General features: G+C 39.6%; 1 long non-coding RNA gene across 1 annotated transcript; it reads left to right on the top strand.

The window, feature by feature from the left end:
• The first annotated feature begins 18,139 nt into the window (after positions 1-18,139).
• LOC131682820 (uncharacterized) lies at positions 18,140-19,354 on the top strand. Its single transcript, XR_009304165.1, has 3 exons — positions 18,140-18,465; positions 18,603-18,710; positions 18,783-19,354. It is a non-coding gene; the product is annotated as an uncharacterized LOC131682820 (long non-coding RNA).
• Positions 19,355-19,738: the final 384 nt, after the last annotated feature.

Below are 19,738 nucleotides of genomic sequence, written 5' to 3'. Positions count from 1 at the left end.
CTGGGATCCATTGTATCGTCGTATTAGTTTTGGCGGCCATCCTTAGAATGTTATCAATCACTTTATTCCGTTCGGTTTTTTCTTTATTTCGTCTGATGAATTCGCAGCCGGACCTTGAATCGGTCATGATGACAGCGTTTTGTATATCTTGCGAACTGATGTATTGCAGTGCGACATAGATAGCTTCTAGTTCAGCTGACATAATACAGACCGTGTTCTTCAGCCTGAGGCTTAATCTGAAATTTTTCGCTTCATGGTAGACGCCAATTCCGCACATCGCTCCGTCCGTCGATGCATCCGTGAAAATCAGCTGTCGACCGCTATATTTGCCATTTATAAGAGATAAGGATAACTGTTTTAGTACTCTCATGTCTGTGTTCTTTTTTCCCCACGTTCCTTCCTTTAGGGTTGTGCAGATTGGCACTTCACCTAGGTTGTACGGTCCCTTGACCATTGAGGACATCTGTTGGAGCATGGTATAATGTTCAGAAGCTGTTCTTTCAATTGCTGTGTATCGTTGATTCTCACCTAGCTCCTCTCCGAGTGGTAGCTCGCGTATTTGATCCCAGATCGGCGATTTCCTGTAACAGTGCTTTACCAGTTGTTTTCCTATAATCTTGGTACGCCGGAATTTTAGAGGGACTTGCGCTGCTATTGCTTGTAGTGTGTTCCAGGGTTGTTAATCGATAATTAATCGTCATCGTCGATAACGTTAACCACCCGTCAACGTCATCGGAAACTCCGTTAACGATAATGTATCGTCGCCTTCATCGTCATCGTCGATAATTGTATCGTCGTTTTCATCGTCATCGTCAGTTCATCGGTTATCGCGATACATTTTGCGTTACTTTCCCGTTTATTGGGGTTGAAGTTGATGCGGTTAACTTTCAGTTGTTTAGAATTAAATAACTATTGAAGGACAGTTGAAAATCAATAGTTTTGGAAATTTTCTATGCACAGGGGGGGGGGGGGTCCGACGATGTGTCAAAATGGAGTTTTTTGTCAACTTTTCGGGAGAGTTTTATAATGAAGGGAAAGTTATTGGCAGTTGACAATCAATAGTTTTGGACATTTTCAATACACAGGGGGTTCGACGATGTGTCAAAATGGATTTTTTCAACTATTGAGGAAAGTTTGTTATATTGAAGAAGTTATTGGTAAGTGAAAATCAATAGTTTTGGGCATTTTCAATGTACCGTCGGTGCATCAAAATAGATTTTTTTTAACTTTTCGCGAACTTTTTGTATTCAAGGGAAATCGATAGTTTTGGACATTTTCAATTCACACCAGGATCCAAATTGGCAAAAAGGTGAAAGAAATTCTTTGAACCACGAAAAACATTTTTAGTTATAGTGTCTTCAGCAAAGTTTATTTATATTTTTTGCATTTAAAAAGTATTAGTTGGGTGATTAATTCCTCTAAAGCTGAGAAGAAAGTTTTTGCTTATGTTTATGAAAATAAAAAAAAACTTTCTTTGGCAAAGTTGTTGAGAATATCTTAAGTATTAACTTCGCTGAAGAGACTATGTGTCTATCTGTCGATTTTAATTTACATTTGTGGAGATTTTTTTGATATACCCCTGAAAATTGTTTTTTTCAAAATACTTTTCCTGGTAATTTTGTAGAATTTCAAAATGTTCCAAGATGTTGCTCAGCATAAGAAAATACAGAATTTTTATAATGTAAGTTTATTTGTATCTCTTACAACTTAGAAGTTATCGAATGTTTTAGTGCCCAAAAAGCAATATTTTGGTATGGAAGCCGCAAATTTCCGCTGACGAATACCAATACGAATCTGTAAAACAAACACTATCAAAATCGTTTGGTGGGCTCTAGCTTACGTTCAAGTCAAATTCGAGTAAATTCCTTCTTTAGCTTATTTTTCTTATCTTAGAGATGCAAAATATACAAAAATAATAATACTGTACTGTAAGACCTCCTTAAGGAATTTTTTTACTAAATGACCAGAACGGGTTATGAGGCTTTGTCGAGGAACTAAAGAAGAATATTTTAACTGCTCCGGTTTATTAAAAAGAAAGAAAAAAAAAATATGTTAGTCCAGGTGTTTGCGTTTCGACTTCGTCTCTTCAGAACCAGCAAAAATATGTGCCGATTTCGTCAATGCCATCGTTTTATCAGCCTATAATTCGCCAAGAGGCTGATAAAAACGGGTCTTCACTGTATTCAAAAAACGAATAAAACTCTATTATGAGGCCGTACATAAATAACACTACAAATTTAAGGGTAAAAGAAGGAAGCATGAAGCATCTTGCTACATAGTGGAGCGAAGAAACGGAGGAGGGGGCTAAAAGCTTCTTAACTAGAAAAGGAAATCAAACATTGGAAATATGTATATTCTCCTTTTCAAAATCCGAACTCTTCTGGTTTAAATCAAAATTATAATAAAATCTGTTAATCACCACACGACTTAAATGTGTAGTGTAATTTGTGAATGGCCTAATAATAGTGGTTTAGTAGTTTTTTCAATATATGTTTTTACGTGCTAAAAATTACTAATCGCACAATAGCTCAAAATTTGTTTTCTTCATGGTCAAAACAATTTTGATCACCTTTTTGCCGCTTGGAAACACTGTGCACCTGGGACTCTTCTGTGCACCAACTTACTCGAAAAGTTGAAAAAATTCAATTTTGACTCATCATCGGACCCTTCTGCGTATTGAAATGTCCAAAATTATTGATTTTCAATTGCCAACAACTTTCCCTTCAACATAATACATTTTCCCGAAAAGTTGAAATAATTTCATTTTGACGCATCGTCAGACCCCGCTGTGCATAGAAAATGTCCAAAACTATTGATTTTCAACTGCCAACAACATGTCCTTCAATAGGTATTTATTTCTAAACAATTGAAAGTTAACCGCATCAACTTCAACTCCAATAAACTAGAAAGTAACGCAAAATGTATCGCGATAACCGATGAACCGACGATGACGATGAAAGCGACGATACAATTATCGACGATGGCGATGAAGGCGACGATACGTTATCGTTAACGGAATTTCCGATGACGATACATTATCGTTAACGAGTAACGTCGATAAATTATCGTGAAAAATGTATCGCATTAACAACCCTGGTGTTCCTAGGTGTAGTTTTCGTACATCCTGTTATTCGTCTCAGGCATTGGTTGTTTATGATGTCAAGTCGTTTTAGATTTGTCTCGCTGGCTAAACTGTATATGCTTGTACCGTACTCAATAAAGCTTCTGACTAGAGCATTGTATGCCATACTCAGGGTTTCTGGGTGGGCTCCATGTTTCGTGCCGCTGATCACTTTCAGCATATTCAGACGTTCGGTCATCTTCTGAGCTAATTCCCTAGAATGAGGACCAAAACGTAAGGATTTGTCGATTAGCACTCCCAAGTGTCTGTGTGATCTTACTGATTCAATATCTTCATTGTTGACTGATATTTTCATTTCCTTTGGACTGTTCAGAAACAGTACTGATTTCGTCTTCTGTGCATTTATAGTGAAGTTGAGTTCTTTCGCCCGATTGGCGAATCTTTCCATGAAGACATTACCTCTTTCATTCACCTGTTCTATTGAGTTTCCCACTACAATTATCGAGAAGTCGTCGGCGTATTGGACTAATACGACACCTTCTACTTGGATGTCATGGAGTTGCGCTGTGTATATATTGAATAATGTTGGCGAAAGTACATCGCCTTGTGGGAGACCCTGATGCACGTACCGTACCATTTGTTGATTGCCTACCTGTAGTTGCACTCTTCTGTTGAATAGGAACGTCATTATCCAGCTGATGAACTCCGGCGGAGTTGCGCATGCTTCTAAAATTTCTCCTAAGATCTCCGGCTTCACTGCATTGAATGCATTGGAGAGATCCACGAATATTGCACCGACAATCAATCCTTTGCGTTTTGATGACAACACCTTGTTGACGACATATTCTAGACAGCTCATTGTGGATAAGCCTTTTCGAAAACCGAAAGAGAGGTTCGGTAGGATATGATTCTGCTCGAGATGTAGATGAATCTTCTCTAAAATAGCTGCATTTAAGATTTTTAGACAACAATTAATCATGGACACTGGTCTTGTACCTTCTAAAAGTTCTGGATTTTTGCCAGGTTTTGGAATGGCTACTATTTTGATGGATTTCAGATCGAGAGGTATCCTGTTGGTCTTCCATATCCGATTCAAATCACCTACTATGATTCCTTTGGTGTCATTGTTTAGTAAACGCAGCATGCTGTAGGATATTGCATCCGGGCCTGGTGACGTAGGTATTGTTTTCTTTGCCAGAAATTGGTTCCAGAACTCGAGAGTAATTATATCGTAGTTGGGCAAATAACTTGGTGTTATGGCTAGTATCTCTTCGTAGGGAAAGAATTTATCCAGGAAGTTTTCTGCCATCTTCGTATCGGCGTGCACAAGTACATTTCCAGCGGAGCGCTTTTTTCCGGTTATGTTTCGAAGTTTCTCCCAGACGATTTTTGATGGGGTTCGAGGATCTATACTCGCGACGAACTCCTTCAAGCGCCTTCGTTGCGATTCTTTCTTCAGGCGATTAAAAATTGCTTCCTTCCGTTTTAGATCAATTAATTCGTTCATGCTACCTGTTCGGTTGAAACGTATACGGGCTTCCCGTTTTTCCTGCCAGGCGTTTTCCACCTCCATAGACCACCAAACCGGCAACGGCAATTGGGTGTCGGACGGGTCTGGAATGGTGGCAATCTGTACAACTGGAAGGTTCCCGGTTCAAGAGGTAATACACCCCTCCGCCGAGGGTGTGGCGATTGCCAAGATCAATGGTGTGTTCTATTGCAGCTGCTACGCCCCACCAAGGTGGCCAATAGAACAGTTCTACCAGATGATCGACAGGCTCTTTTCTTCTTCTTATCTGCCAAAACTTGAACCTGATCAGCAATGTTCACTTCCTGCAAAGGTCGTTTTGGTTTTTGAGGTTTGTACTGTCGCTCATTCTTCGTTCGGTATTGTCCCGCCGCCATACTGGCGAAGCTGTCCGGAAGAGCTGGAAAATCTGCAGCGTTATCCAATGCGTCATATCGGTTCTGTGTAAGTATTGGGTATTGTTCCTTGGCTTCCATGTACGTCATTGTCGATTTTGCCATTATGGTTTTGATGTTGCGTTGTCTCACTCGTTCAGCACAATCTTCGTCCGATGTTCGATGTTCCGAGTTGTTTTTGCAGTACAGACACTTTCGCTTGTTCGGGCAGTCTCCCGTTTCCATGCCGTCATGTTGCTGAGCGCAGTTGCCACAACGTTTCTTGGACCGGCAGTTGTCCGTCTTGTGATTGTACCTCAGGCAGTTAAGGCACAATACTGGCTTATTTATAAATGGTCGCACCGTATTCACACAACAGAACAAACGGACTTCTTTTGGCAGCGCACTGGCACGGAAAGCGATGCTAATCCGAGCTGTCTCGATCTTGTTTCCGTCTTCGAATCTGTGTAGGCGGTTGATGCTGAGGATCGGGTAATCGCTTCGAATGTTCTGTTTGATCTCCTCGATTGTCATGTCCACTGGAACTGCTGATACAACTCCTGAAACGGCAACGAAGCTTCGGGGAATATAAGCCCTGTATCCTTTTGGTTTCAACTGGGGATCCGACTGTAGTCGATTTGCTGCTTGATAGCTCTTCATGAACACTATTATTTTGTTTCTGCCAAGAGGACGCATGTTGTTGATGTTGTTTTTATATTCGTTGTTCTGCGATAGCATTTTTCCGACGGTTAGATTATTGATTGGCGCTTTGCTTTCCAGTGTGTTGTCCAGTTGCACGATGACTCTATATGGGTACTTATCGTTTTGGTTGTACTCGTACACTTGATATTTCCTTGGCTGCTGTTCCATTTGGCCTGTATCTTTATCAGGCGGCTTGCTGTGGTTTCCCGGCGGGTCCATCATATTGTGAGGTTATGTACCCAGTACAATATAGCACGTTATTTCACTTCTTCTCAAGTTAGTCGATATATGAATATTGAAAAACACTTAGTACGGGTTAGAAAGTTGTACAGTAGTTTTGTTTTTATTTTTTTCACTTCCGGAGGTTAAATTGAAAATTTATTCGCTCGACCAGAAAAAACACGTGGAGATTTACTTCCTTTCGCCTTTGTGGTTTTCGCTCGAATGCGCAATCTCCTCGGCCCAGTAATATTTCTCCTCTAAAACAAAGCAAATCAGATCAACTAATCTTGCCTCAACATCCTGGATCTGGCAATCAGCTAACCAACATTAAATCGATGCAACCGCAGCAGTACCAACAACTCCAAATCCAGCAACAGCCAACAACCCCTCAAAAATGGACCACATAGCAATTACTGCTCAAACGAACAACAGGAGTTTACGAATGATGGACACATCGGAAAACATTTCATCGGCACATTCTGCCTTAAAACTTGTCTGCCACTATTTTTACAAGCGGTTGTCTTTGTAACCGTTCTGGTTAGGTTACCAAGAAAACCAATACGGCCTGGATTAAAAGCCCCTCAAAATCAGCCCATCACCTCTACCAAAGATACCACAGGGAATATCTACCCATGCTATAATATGATCGCCGTTATCACAAGGGTGGTGATAACTGGACAGAGAAAGGAGATAGCTGACGGGCCACAAAACCATTTAATGGCGAAGTCTGTTGGACGCCATCACCAATCCTCGAGGTATTCTAAGTCGATCACTTGTACAGTACACACGGTGAAACAGTTTTCGGTGATTCAACAATTTACAAATTGTTCGCGAGTGACTCATAACCACGTGCATTCCGGTTAATCGAGTCAGGACCCATATTACACGGATAGAAATCCGTCTCAGTTCCGAACACGAGGTGAACCGAATCCAGAGTTCGACCGCTAAGTCCGGCCAGTCAAACCGCCGTGAGCAATCGCTAATCCAGAACGATACTTCGAGCCGGTAGGAACCGGTGGATCAGGATTTTCGATGTCGACCCCACATGTATAAACCCTCAGGTTTCACTACAGTGACCAACTGAGCGGCCCGCAGGACGCGGACCGCGGCGTGCTACAATACCCCGACTACGTGAGCAGCTTCAATGAACGGACAGAAGAGACATTCCGAACGCACGAGCAATAGTAACGAGCATAGAGGAAAGCGGCAGGCGGAACGCATGGATGTGGTGGTGATGGCAGCATGAGGGTGAGACTAAAACTAGGTTAAGAGAAAAAGAAGCATGTACAACCTAGTATATTAAGTTTGAAACCACGTGGTTAGGTTAAGAGAGTGGAGTTGAGGAAGTACCACAGTGTAATAAATATAATGTTAAAAGTGACTAGTAATCCTGCTATCTCTTGAGCCAATGCCGACCCAGAGCTAAGTAGAGTCTCGTTCGACACTCGAAGCGAATTTGCTAGTCGTTATCCGCCCATAGTCTATCGGAGGTTACAAATGGCGCCCAAGTAAACTTTTTCGGCAAAAGAATAGCAGGAAATAATTGATTGGTTATCGCTTGAAATAGTGAAGAAATGGAATCTAATCGGAGCATTAAAGTTATTTCACAATCTCTCGACAACACGATGAATAAGTGATTGGTTAGCTCAGATCTTCGGTAGCTTTACTAGTGCGCGAAGCATAAATATTATGTTTAGAGTCCAGTTTGCACAATCTAGAAAGCATAAAATCTAACAAACAAACGGCTTTTGTGTAAAAAAAAAGTATTGTCACTTAAACTGTGAATGGGTCTTGATTTGATATTCCAGAACCAAATAATGTAAATATGTATATTCTTAACTAGGATTAAAATAAAAAAAAAATAATGTATAAGATAAATTTCATATGTTTAGCTTACTGATTATCAGCCATGGGTGAAGGTGTAATTGTTTAAGGGTTCAATTTTTTTCGCACTGGGAAGTTTTTTAGCTATTTTTTATATCTACTAAAATTTACTTATATTTTCAATAATATTATTCGAGCAAGCAAATCAAGAAAATGGAATACCAAATACTTTATCGAGCTATGGACGTTTATCATTTAAATTTAGATGAATTGGAATTTGAACTTCTCATTCGAGGTATTTTATATGGGCTTAATGAACATGACAGTGTGAAACGTCGCAAGTTGAAAGATAAATTGAAGGAAGAGAGAGGTATGAACGGCTCAGATATCGTATATGAGAAACCGTTTAAAAACATAGAGGAGGAATTAGAACCGATTGTCGAAAACCTTAATGAAATTTCTCTTGTATTAGAAACATCAAAATCCCACGCGCGTCAAAAACAGAAATTACAAACAAGATTAATCCACTATATTCACAGATTGGATTTAGTTAAACAAGGGGAAGATGCAAATAAATTTGTTGTCTTGCTGACAGATCTTGAAAAACGTTTAAAAATGTTATATGGGAAGTACTTCACAATGTTATCGGAGTTACCAGAAGATAGACAGGAAGTCCAAAAACGTAGAAAAGGACAGGAAAAGTCAAGTGGCTCAGATAGCGAATACACTGCAGGAGAAACAACGGAAATTTCAGAGTCGGGTCGTGAAACAGAAGGAGAGAATGGGAAGGAAAAACGTAAGGAAGAATTAGAAGAACATTTAGAAAAGACAGGCAAAGGTATTGGAAGTGTCCCCTCGAATACTACTCCTGAATCAGAGGAGGAACGAAAAACTGAGGGAGATTTTATTAAAAGAATATTAGAATTAGAACAAGGTACAGAAGAAAATTGGAAAGGTATGATTGATCTGTTTAAGGCTTTCGTAATAGAATCTCGGCGTAAACAAAAAACATACAGAAATGAAAGACAAATAATAAATGAAATAATACGCGTAGAGCAGAAAGCGCAAAAAGAACGAGCAACTAAAGAAATGAAGTCTAAATTGGAAAAACTTTTGAAAAGTCTGAACAGAAGAGGGAAAGTAGTCGACCAGACCATCGATGATCTAAACCGTAAAGGTGTCACAGAAAAAAAGTTAAAGAATAAGGTTTCAACGAAATTACATAAAATTAGAGCAATAGGAGCGTCCGGTCAATCGGAATTATCACATTCAGAAAATGAATTAGAACCAACAAAAATCAAAACAGAGGAAAGAAGTAGAAAGAAAAAAAGACAGAAGACAAAAAGTAAGAAGAAAGGAATTAGCGAATCAAGCAGTAGCAGCAGCAATACGAGTGCTACAGATACTTCGGACAGTTTATCAGATATTTCTGAAAGTTCATCAGAAACAGCCATTTCCACTGAATCCAATAGCTCAGATTATCATAGACGGCGCAAGAATAAGACAACAAAGAAGAAGAAGAGGTTAAGTTCGCCTATTAGACATAAATCTCACAGATTCAAAAGAGTTTCTGTTGCCGACTGGAAGCTTAGGTATGACGGTCGAGACAACGGTCGCAAATTGATGGAATTTCTTAAGGAAATAAAGATGCGTTGTATGGCGGAAGGGGTGGATCAAAATGAACTATATCGTTCGGCAATCCATCTTTTCTCTGGAAGAGCTAAAGATTGGTTGATAGATGGAATTGAAAACAGGGATTTTCGTAATTGGAAAGGATTAAAACGGGAACTTAAAAGGGAATTTTTGCCACCTGATATTGATTACCAACTAGAGGTGCAGGCAGCGTCTAGGCGACAAGCACGAGGAGAAAAATTCGTTGATTTTTATCACGAAGTACAAAAAATATTTCAATCTATGGAGTCTCAGCTTTCTTCTAAAAGGAAATTTGAAATCGTGTGGCGCAATATGCGACACGAATACAAAAATTCGCTTACTAGCGCAAGAATTAAAAATCTTTCAAAATTAAAGGAATACGGTAGACAAATTGATGAGAACAATTGGTATATTTATCAAAAACCTTCAGAACATCAGACTCGTCCTCGCACAAATCAAATAAATGAATGTGCAACTAGTCTAAGGACACCTCTGAATAATAAAACAGAAAATAGCCCGAACAGAACACGAGTTTTTCAAAACAGCAAATTCCATCGACAAGATGACGAACCCAAAACCCAAACCAAAGATTCAGACAAAGTAAATAGGGTAATTAACAAACCCAAAAATGACCAACCTATGCAAGGAAGTAGTCAGGGGACATTGAGGATCTTAGTAGAAAATTATAAGCGCCCAGCCATTGGTACCTGCTACAATTGCAGAAAACCTGGACATCACTTCGGAGAATGTCCTGAAAAACGACAAAAATTTTGTAAGCGATGTGGCTTTTGTGATGCCGCTACACATACTTGCCCTTTTTGTGCAAAAAACGAGACGGAGGGGTAACTGATTCCAACTACGATAAACCCCCAGACCAGGTCTCTACGGAGCTTTCAAAGCTCGGCTATAGCAAAATACCTGATACAGAATATTTCGAAGCTTCAGAAATTCATGAGCTTTTTATAAATGTGGATGGGGACAACCGTCCACATGCTCAGGTGGATATAATGGGAATAAAAGTAATTGGTTTGCTGGACTGCGGAGCGCATCAAACCATCCTAGGAGCTGGAGAGAGACAATTGAGGAAGGCTTTGCAAATAAGGCTACTGTCCAGCAATATCATTTTAAAGACAGCAGATGGGGCCAAGGTCCCGGTTTCCGGATACGTAAATTTGCCAATTACGTTTAATCAGCAAACTAAGATTATTCCCACTCTAGTCGCTCCAAGCTTCACTAGGCAATTATATCTTGGCCACAATTTCTGGGAAGCTTTCGGCATAAAACCCTCAGTTGTGACCACCTGTGATCTTTCGGAATTGGACCAGATTCAGGATGAATTTTTTTTCAGTGACTCGCAAAAGGCCCAGTTAGAAGAAGTTAAATCTCGTTTTAAAATAGCCAATGATGAGTATTTGGATAAAACCAATCTCATCAAACACCAAATAGAAATCAAACAAGAATTTCAAAATAAACCACCTGTCAGAATGAATCCTTACCCAATATCACCAGCCATTCAAGGTAAAATGAATAAAACTCTTGATAAAATGTTACGACAGGGGATAATAGAAAAAGGTAAAAGCGAGTGGTGCTTACCAACAGTACCTGTCATAAAACCTACAGGAGAAGTTCGACTTTGTCTCGATGCTCGTCGTTTAAACGAGAGAACTAATCGAGATGCATATCCTTTACCGCACCAGGACCGCATATTGGGCCGATTGGGTCCTTGTAAATTTCTCAGTACTATTGATCTTTCGCAAGCATTTTTGCAGATCCCATTAGACGAACAATCCAGAAAATACACCGCTTTTTCGGTATTAGGCAGAGGCTTATTTCAATTTACTCGGCTACCTTTTGGCTTAGTAAATAGTCCGGCAACTCTATCCAAACTAATGGATGAGGTGTTGGGGTACGGGGAACTAGAACCAGGAGTGTTCGTTTACTTAGATGACATAGTGGTAGTGAGTAACACTTTTGAGGAACACCTGGCTAGCCTTCGTGAAGTTGCGGATCGTCTGGTTAGAGCAAACCTCTCCATAAATATGGAGAAGTCCAAATTTTGCTTGTCAGAATTACCATATTTGGGCTATATTCTGTCTAAAGAAGGTCTCCGACCAAATCCTGAACGAGTAGAAGCTATCATCAATTACGAGAGGCCTAAATCAATTAGGTCCTTGAGACGGTTCTTAGGGATGGCTAACTATTATAGAAGATTCCTTCATAACTTCAGCAATGTAACAGCCCCCCTAACAAACCTTCTAAGGAGCAAACCGAAGGGGATTGTCTGGTCAGATGAAGCTGAGCAATCTTTCAATCGAATTAAGGAAAGCTTAATAACTGCACCAGTTCTTGCAAACCCCAACTTTAAATTACCCTTTTGTATTCAGGCCGACGCCAGCGATCAAGCGATTGCAAGCATACTTACCCAAGAATTTCCTGAAGGAGAAAGAGTGATTGCTTATTTTTCACAGAAATTAAACCCCGCCCAACAACGTTATAAAATCGTCGAAAAAGAAGGTCTTGCAGTTATAGCTTCAATAGACAAATTTCGATGTTACATTGAAGGCACACACTTTAGAATTATCACGGATTCTTCGGCATTGACATACATTATGCAGGGAAAGTGGAAGTCAAGCTCTAGATTAAGCCGCTGGAGTATTGATTTACAGCAGTATGATTTCGAAATCAAGCATCGGCGAGGTACAGAAAACATCATACCAGACGCGCTGTCCCGAGCCGTTGATGCGATAGATGTTAGGAAATCCGACAATTGGTACGCCAATCAGTTCGCAAAAGTCTCTACCAACCCCTACGAGGTAGATAAATTTAAAATCTAAAACGAAAAACTTTACAAAAGTGTTCCCCCCTCCAATGAAGCGTTGGATTTTCACTTTGATTGGAAACTCTGCGTGCCCAACGAACTTAGAACCCAAGTTCTCGAACAAGTCCATAATCAACAATTGCATATTGGTTTTGAAAAGACTTTAAATTTACTTAAAAAAACATATTATTGGCCCCAAATGGCCAATGATACAAGAAAATTTGTACAAAAGTGCATCATATGCAAGGAATCAAAACCCAGTAATACTTCTCAGAATCCGGAAATGGGTCAACCCCGACTAACCACAAAACCGTTCCAAATTATTGCCATCGACTACATACAATCCTTACCACGCAGCAAATCCGGAAATACTCACCTGTTTGTAGTAATGGATTTATTTTCAAAATTGTGTCTTTTACTGCCTGTAAAGAAAATCTCTTCCGATATAACGATACGAATCCTTGAAGATCAGTGGTTCAGACGATATTCGGTGCCCGAATATTTGATTTCGGATAACGCTACAAGTTTCCTAAGCAAGGACTTCAAACAATTTCTTGATCGTTATAATGTCTGCCACTGGAAAAACTCACGGTATCATAGTCAAGCAAATCCGGTAGAAAGACTTAACAGAACGATAAATGCGTGTATCAGGACGTATGTTAAGTCCGATCAGCGTTTATGGGATTCTCGGGTTGCAGAAATCGAATACCTGTTAAACAATACCATTCATGCTTCCACAGGGTTTACCCCACACAGAATTGTTTTCGGACACGAAATTATTTCACGTGGAGAAGAGCATAAACTAGACTGCGATACTAAATTGATATCAGAGAATGAGAGAGATGCACAGAAACAGCGAATTGATAGGAAAATATATGAACTCGTGATGAAAAACTTAAAGAAAAACTATGAAAGTAATAAATTACGCAACGATTTGCGATACCCTATGAAAGCCCCCGTTTATGAAGTAGGTCAAAAGGTATTTAAAAAAAATTTTCACTTATCAAACGCTAGCGAACATTTCAATGCCAAACTTGGCCCCGCATACACTTCTTGTATAGTTTTATCACGACGCGGCACAAATTCGTACGAACTCGGTGATGAACACGGAAGAAACATCGGGGTATTTTCCGCATCCGATCTGAAACCGGGGAATAGTTAAAAAAATAGATGAATAAATTATGTAAACCAAAAACAAAAATTCGCTCGAATAATTAGAAAATGTAAAGTAAGTCGTATAGTAGAGGTGGCCACCAAGCGTTAAAATTTTGGTTCAATGTGTTTTTGCAACCATAAAATATGCACTGAGTTATAACTCATAGATATTCGGATAGTAGAAACTCTTTCACGACGATCTCCAAATCACCAGATCAACGACCGACAATTATTTATAATTCAATCTATTTTGCTTTCGCTAAAACCACTTGATTGTTGGGAGAACGCTCGTTTTCGCCACTCAGAAGAAAAACCGATAAATGAAACATGACTTTGATGCCAAATTCTGATGTAGGACACCACGGATTTTCAGAAGCTTCTATCTGTCGGGTTTTCTAACACCAATCGACGACTTTTACGAATTAAAAAAATACACCTTTTGTTTTCTGTATTTATATTTCACCAACGGTTGACGAATCAAAAGCTAGATATATAGCAACGATCAGGCTCGCGCAACCTGATCATGTGTAGGCTTCGGTAGTTTGGAGAATACTAACGTTGAGTATTGAAAGAGTAAGATAAATCGTTTAAAACGGGATAGGTAGTACAAGAAGTTTGCTTCTGGAAGTTAAAGCCGATTCACCGTTTATTGCTATAAAAAGGGAACAAAAAGCGTTCCTCGCGATGTTGTTTGTATGATGTTAATGTTTATATAGATTGTTCAACAAGAGATTGCGATTTTTAAATCAAACCTGGAGTTGCTGGTGGGACGAGTTGACAATTAACTGTTCATCGTAAAATAAATTTAGAATAATTTATTTTCGGGCGAGCGCGGAATAATGTAACCGTTCTGGTTAGGTTACCAAGAAAACCAATACGGCCTGGATTAAAAGCCCCTCAAAATCAGCCCATCACCTCTACCAAAGATACCACAGGGAATATCTACCCATGCTATAATATGATCGCCGTTATCACAAGGGTGGTGATAACTGGACAGAGAAAGGAGATAGCTGACGGGCCACAAAACCATTTAACGGCGAAGTCTGTTGGACGCCATCACCAATCCTCGAGGTACTCTAAATCGATCACTTGTACAGTACACACGGTGAAACAGTTTTCGGTGATTCAACAATTTACAAATTGTTCGCGAGTGACTCATAACCACGTGCATTCCGGTTAATCGAGTCAGGACCCATATTACACGGATAGAAATCCGTCTCAGTTCCGAACACGAGGTGAACCGAATCCAGAGTTCGACCGCTAAGTCCGGCCAGTCAAACCGCCGTGAGCAATCGCTAATCCAGAACGATACTTCGAGCCGGTAGGAACCGGTGGATCAGGATTTTCGATGTCGACCCCACATGTATAAACCCTCAGGTTTCACTACAGTGACCAACTGAGCGGCCCGCAGGACGCGGACCGCGGCGTGCTACAATACCCCGACTACGTGAGCAGCTTCAATGAACGGACAGAAGAGACATTCCGAACGCACGAGCAATAGTAACGAGCATAGAGGAAAGCGGCAGGCGGAACGCATGGATGTGGTGGTGATGGCAGCATGAGGGTGAGACTAAAACTAGGTTAAGAGAAAAAGAAGCATGTACAACCTAGTATATTAAGTTTGAAACCACGTGGTTAGGTTAAGAGAGTGGAGTTGAGGAAGTACCACAGTGTAATAAATATAATGTTAAAAGTGACTAGTAATCCTGCTATCTCTTGAGCCAATGCCGACCCAGAGCTAAGTAGAGTCTCGTTCGACACTCGAAGCGAATTTGCTAGTCGTTATCCGCCCATAGTCTATCGGAGGTTACATCTTTCTGATTTAGAGAAATCGGAGTCAAGCACAAACGTCATATTCCAGCCTTGGTTCCTACCTGGGACGGGACGTGCAAAGTGAAAAAAAGCAAATGTCACCGCGAACCGGCAATGGCCTGTCATTGCGAACCGGACCTATCTTGACGATTTTCATTTTCTTGAAAGCAATAACGTTTGGGCAGTATCGTTTTTTTCTGGCAAAGTCTATGACGTATTAAAAACAAAAATTTTGCATTTATAAAATTTGTTTTGAATCTATATTTATATGCTTTTGTTAAAAACCTTTAGATATATTTTGAGGTGGAAAGAAGTTCCTATTGCTATCAGAATGCGTTAAAGAAGATATTTTGAAGTAGAATACTTCTAATGTTTCAATATGGGGGTCCCTTTTCAAAAATTTCTGCTGAGATATTTTCCCAGTTTTCAAATGCGAATAACTTCCGTTGTACTGATCGAAAGCGTTATATTTTTGCACTAGCTGATCGGAAATATGTGCACGTATATTGTATCTACTCCCGTAAAATGTACGTCTATTATAGATAACGAAAATAATGTATTTTGTAAGGGTGGTAATTATCTGCGCTGATTGGTCCGTACAACTCAATCAAGCAGCGAGCGTTGCTAGGACTGCCTCTTTTTTATCCAACGAACTTCGCCAGGTATAAAAACGGCACATAATAGAAAATTCGTCAGTTTGCTTTCTGAGCTTGTAGTAGCTGCTACGTTTTGTGTCAGCTCAAACTCTTCGGTTGGAATATATTCAATGACTGCCGCCAGGCATCATTCCATCCAATGATGCACAGGCGTAGTTTGCATACAATGATCAGCACACATCGCAGAAAAAGCAGAACGCAATTTTTTCGGTGTTCAATACGCGGATTGCAAGTGTGCGCGTGCGAGGGTGTGGTTGAATCCGAAAGACCCCGCTCTCTTGCTCTTTAAATTATGCGTGGCGGGCTCAGATAAATTCATCATTTTTTGGTTCATAATTATTATCTTTTGGCAAGCGGTGGTGCGATTGACGATTTTAATAGCATTGATTGCGTTGTGTGAAGGAGATGATGTTGGCTTATTGGATACTGATATAATATGTTTCTGCCGTTGATTTGATACTCGGGGCAAACTGGGACAACTTTTTACATATCATCTATGTATATGCTGCTATAAACACAGTTTAATTATATAACTGCTGCATGTGTGACGGGATTTGTACATACACATTAAGACCAGTTTATTTTATGTTCAGCTAATTGATTTTACTTATTTCGCAGTTCAACTAGTGAAATGCTCCATTTAAAGAAATGTCCTGGCACCAGTGATACCAGATTTACAGACATGTCGAAATTTTACAGCCTCCTACAGATGTAGTTAGAAATCTAGACTTTTAAAAGAGTAATAGTGTTTAGCAAAATTGACTAGAATAACTCTACTACGAGTGATTCCTTTATTAATAGTACTCTAATTTCAATCTATTTTTAAATTAATATTCTAGTATAACTGGGATTTACACAACCATCTGGAGAAATTTACAGACATTTTAATTATTTTTGTACAGACATTTCATAAAAACATGTTGCATCGCTGCCTGGCACTACATTCGTTGTTGGTTATAATCATACGTGGCAAATGCAGGGTTATTGCGAAAACTCCACGATTGGTGAAGGTTTGAACATGTTATGTATAGGGCATTCGCCTTAGCTCTCTAATGCTAACATTCGACGCGCAAATGCCCTACAGTTTGAAAATAATCGAGTTGGTAATTACCCACTCGAAACTATGGAACAAACCTAACATTTGAATTTTGCCACGCATGTGTCTCGGGTGCAGGTTTGAAATTTTCGAGGTATAACCAAGATTTGCGTCGCAAGTGATTTATGTGAATGTAATACAAGCGTATGTAGAGGTAGATGGGGTAAAATACACCCCTAAGTAAATATAATCATAACTTAGCTATAGACCATCAATTGGGAGAATTTAATTAATGATATCATTTAGCCAACATTTTACTCTGAAATCACAATCGCTTTGCGAAATATTTAGGAATATGAAAAATATTCAATTTTTCAAAATCATTATAAATTGCTCTTTGAAAAATAGGCAGGGCAAAACGCACCTGTACAGGGGTAAAATGCACCACAACAGCGGGGCACAATACATCATAACAAATATCGAAATAGCTGGTTTTTAATGCAGAAGATAGCAAATATTGCAGCATTCGAATTAAAAGCCTAAGAGTATTCTACTTCACTTCGGTTATGTCTCTGACATTACCTACCCATTTTTTTCTATCCGCACTGCTCCCGGCAATTAATAAAAAATAAATATTCCAAATATTTGATTTTGTTACTATGTTTCAATTGCGGCAAGGTTCTACTGTATCGATTTTGTTGGTTATTTTCGGCTAATTTGAGACTAAGAGAAACGAAAGCAATGAAATTGAAAGACGGATAGGATTCTAGAGCGAATCAGTTATAAACTTAGAGCGGAAAACTAGGACTAGGCAGGCTCGCATGATCGAAAGGAAATGTGAACCGGTGAAATTGATCAATCGATTGCGATCTATTAGTCTATGACAAGACAAAATCAAAATTCTTGAAAACAGTTATTTAATTTTCGGCTCTAGGTAAAAATTAATGTCTCTTGATAAAAATAGGTACAAAACTCTACTACTTGACAGTTACGGATAATGAAGCTATAATCAGATTATTCATATGAATGATAACATAATTTACGTCATGTGAAAACTACATCATTTTCGGTGCATCATCGGCACAACTCTGTACCTCATCTGCACAGCTCTATCATTGACCTTTGCTTGAAATTATATTGTGAGCGAACTTTTCCTTGCAAAATAACAACAAAACCGAGAGGGAAAAAGAAGACCGTCTTCGCATGTCCCGTCCCAGGTTCCTACCAGTTCCTTGCATGAAAATATCACTACCTCCACAGTGCTCGTGATTCCATTCCAGCAGCAGCAAGCAATCACTATTCGTGTGCTTATCGCCAACATTTCACAGCAAGCTCAGCAGCAGAACCACCTTCAACCATAACATCAGAAAATTAAGATTTCCTCCAGACCATGACCATCATCCTAAAGGTCGGTAGCAATAACGTTCAACCGACGGTACAACCTGGTCAGCAACCGCAATTAGTGCAATAGATCCAAGCCAAATGTAGAAGACCATTGACCAACTGCAAAAAAGATAGCAACAGCACATTCAAACACAGTAGCAGTACTATACTGTACCATGCGGTGTGCAGGAGGACTTTTTTATTCAGTTGGTGCGGCAAGGTGAGACATTTTTATTACCTTTTTTATTTCGAAAGGATCAGTACCGTGTTGTTTAGTACATTGTAGTGTAATACCCTATTCTTCTTTAAAAAGCTCGAGTTCACTCATTTACGGATACTTTTTATTATTTTTTTCAGATCGAACACCAACAACATAATATGGTAATCACCCAGCAAGAGAACGCAGTGATAATGGGCCAACAGAAAACACAACATCAAGATGCTCGGAAAGGACTTTCTCTTTCGGTATGTGTTTACCAGTAGCATCCCTCCTCCAAACATTCCTTTGCATATCTAGATGTCTTTATCAATTCACAGAACAAACATAATGGCACGTCAAGTTCAATCGGCTAACCGTTTGGAATAAGCGCTCATCATCGGTTTCATGGCAGGGAAGTGAGCAGGCAAAAGAAGGCATCGTTTTTTCCGCAAGGTCGCTCTGGTCAAAACTTCAGCGAATTGCAAGGAATAAACCACCCGAGGGACAGTACCCATGCTGATTCAGGACGATTTCCCATACTTTGTACCTTGCTCTTGAATTTTAATACCCGATCGAAACGATGGCAAGCGCTGCCGATAACTGGGTCAAAAAGACGACGGATCAAGAAATTTCTGTACTCGGTGTTTTTTTGTTATAACCTATTTTTGAAGCGATCATTGGGATGGGATTTGAATTTTTCTTTTCAATACAAATAGGTTAACGAACTGAGTACATATCACCAAGGATAAGGATTCAGAGCCGGCGGCTGGCAGTCCAGAGAAAGAGAATGCGGAAAAACCTAGTCCACCGGCAGTAGAACCAAAGCTGCACCTGATGTTTGGAGTTCGGTAGCTACGGAAATTCTGACTCTAGCAGCTCCTGAAGAAAAACAAGCTGCAAGAGAAAATGGAGAAACAGCTTCCTCCGCGGAAGATGCATAGGTATTCAAGTAAGTCGAAATCTGCAGAAAATTTTGATTAGGACATAAGGAACATTGAGAGCCTCTCTTTGTTTACTTTCTCTTTCGATTATTATGACGTCACTATAACACTTTGCCATTTTCCAGTACATAGCCGATGGTTTTTACTAAAATATTAGGCAAAGAGTTGAGTACTAAATATTGAAACGACCGAGTAGTAAACAAAAGAGAAAGACCCCAAAGAGAATCTCATTGTTTCTTACGTTCTATTCTAAATTTTCTCCCGAAATATTTAGCATCAGCTTCAAAATTATCCATGACTATTCTTTTAGCCCGGCGGATGCAAGTTTGCTAATGAAAGATGTTCGCTAAGGT

This window comes from Topomyia yanbarensis, chromosome 2, assembly GCF_030247195.1.
Source record: "Topomyia yanbarensis strain Yona2022 chromosome 2, ASM3024719v1, whole genome shotgun sequence".
NCBI lineage: Eukaryota > Metazoa > Arthropoda > Insecta > Diptera > Culicidae > Topomyia > Topomyia yanbarensis.
This window is presented reverse-complemented; position numbering and strand designations above follow the sequence as displayed.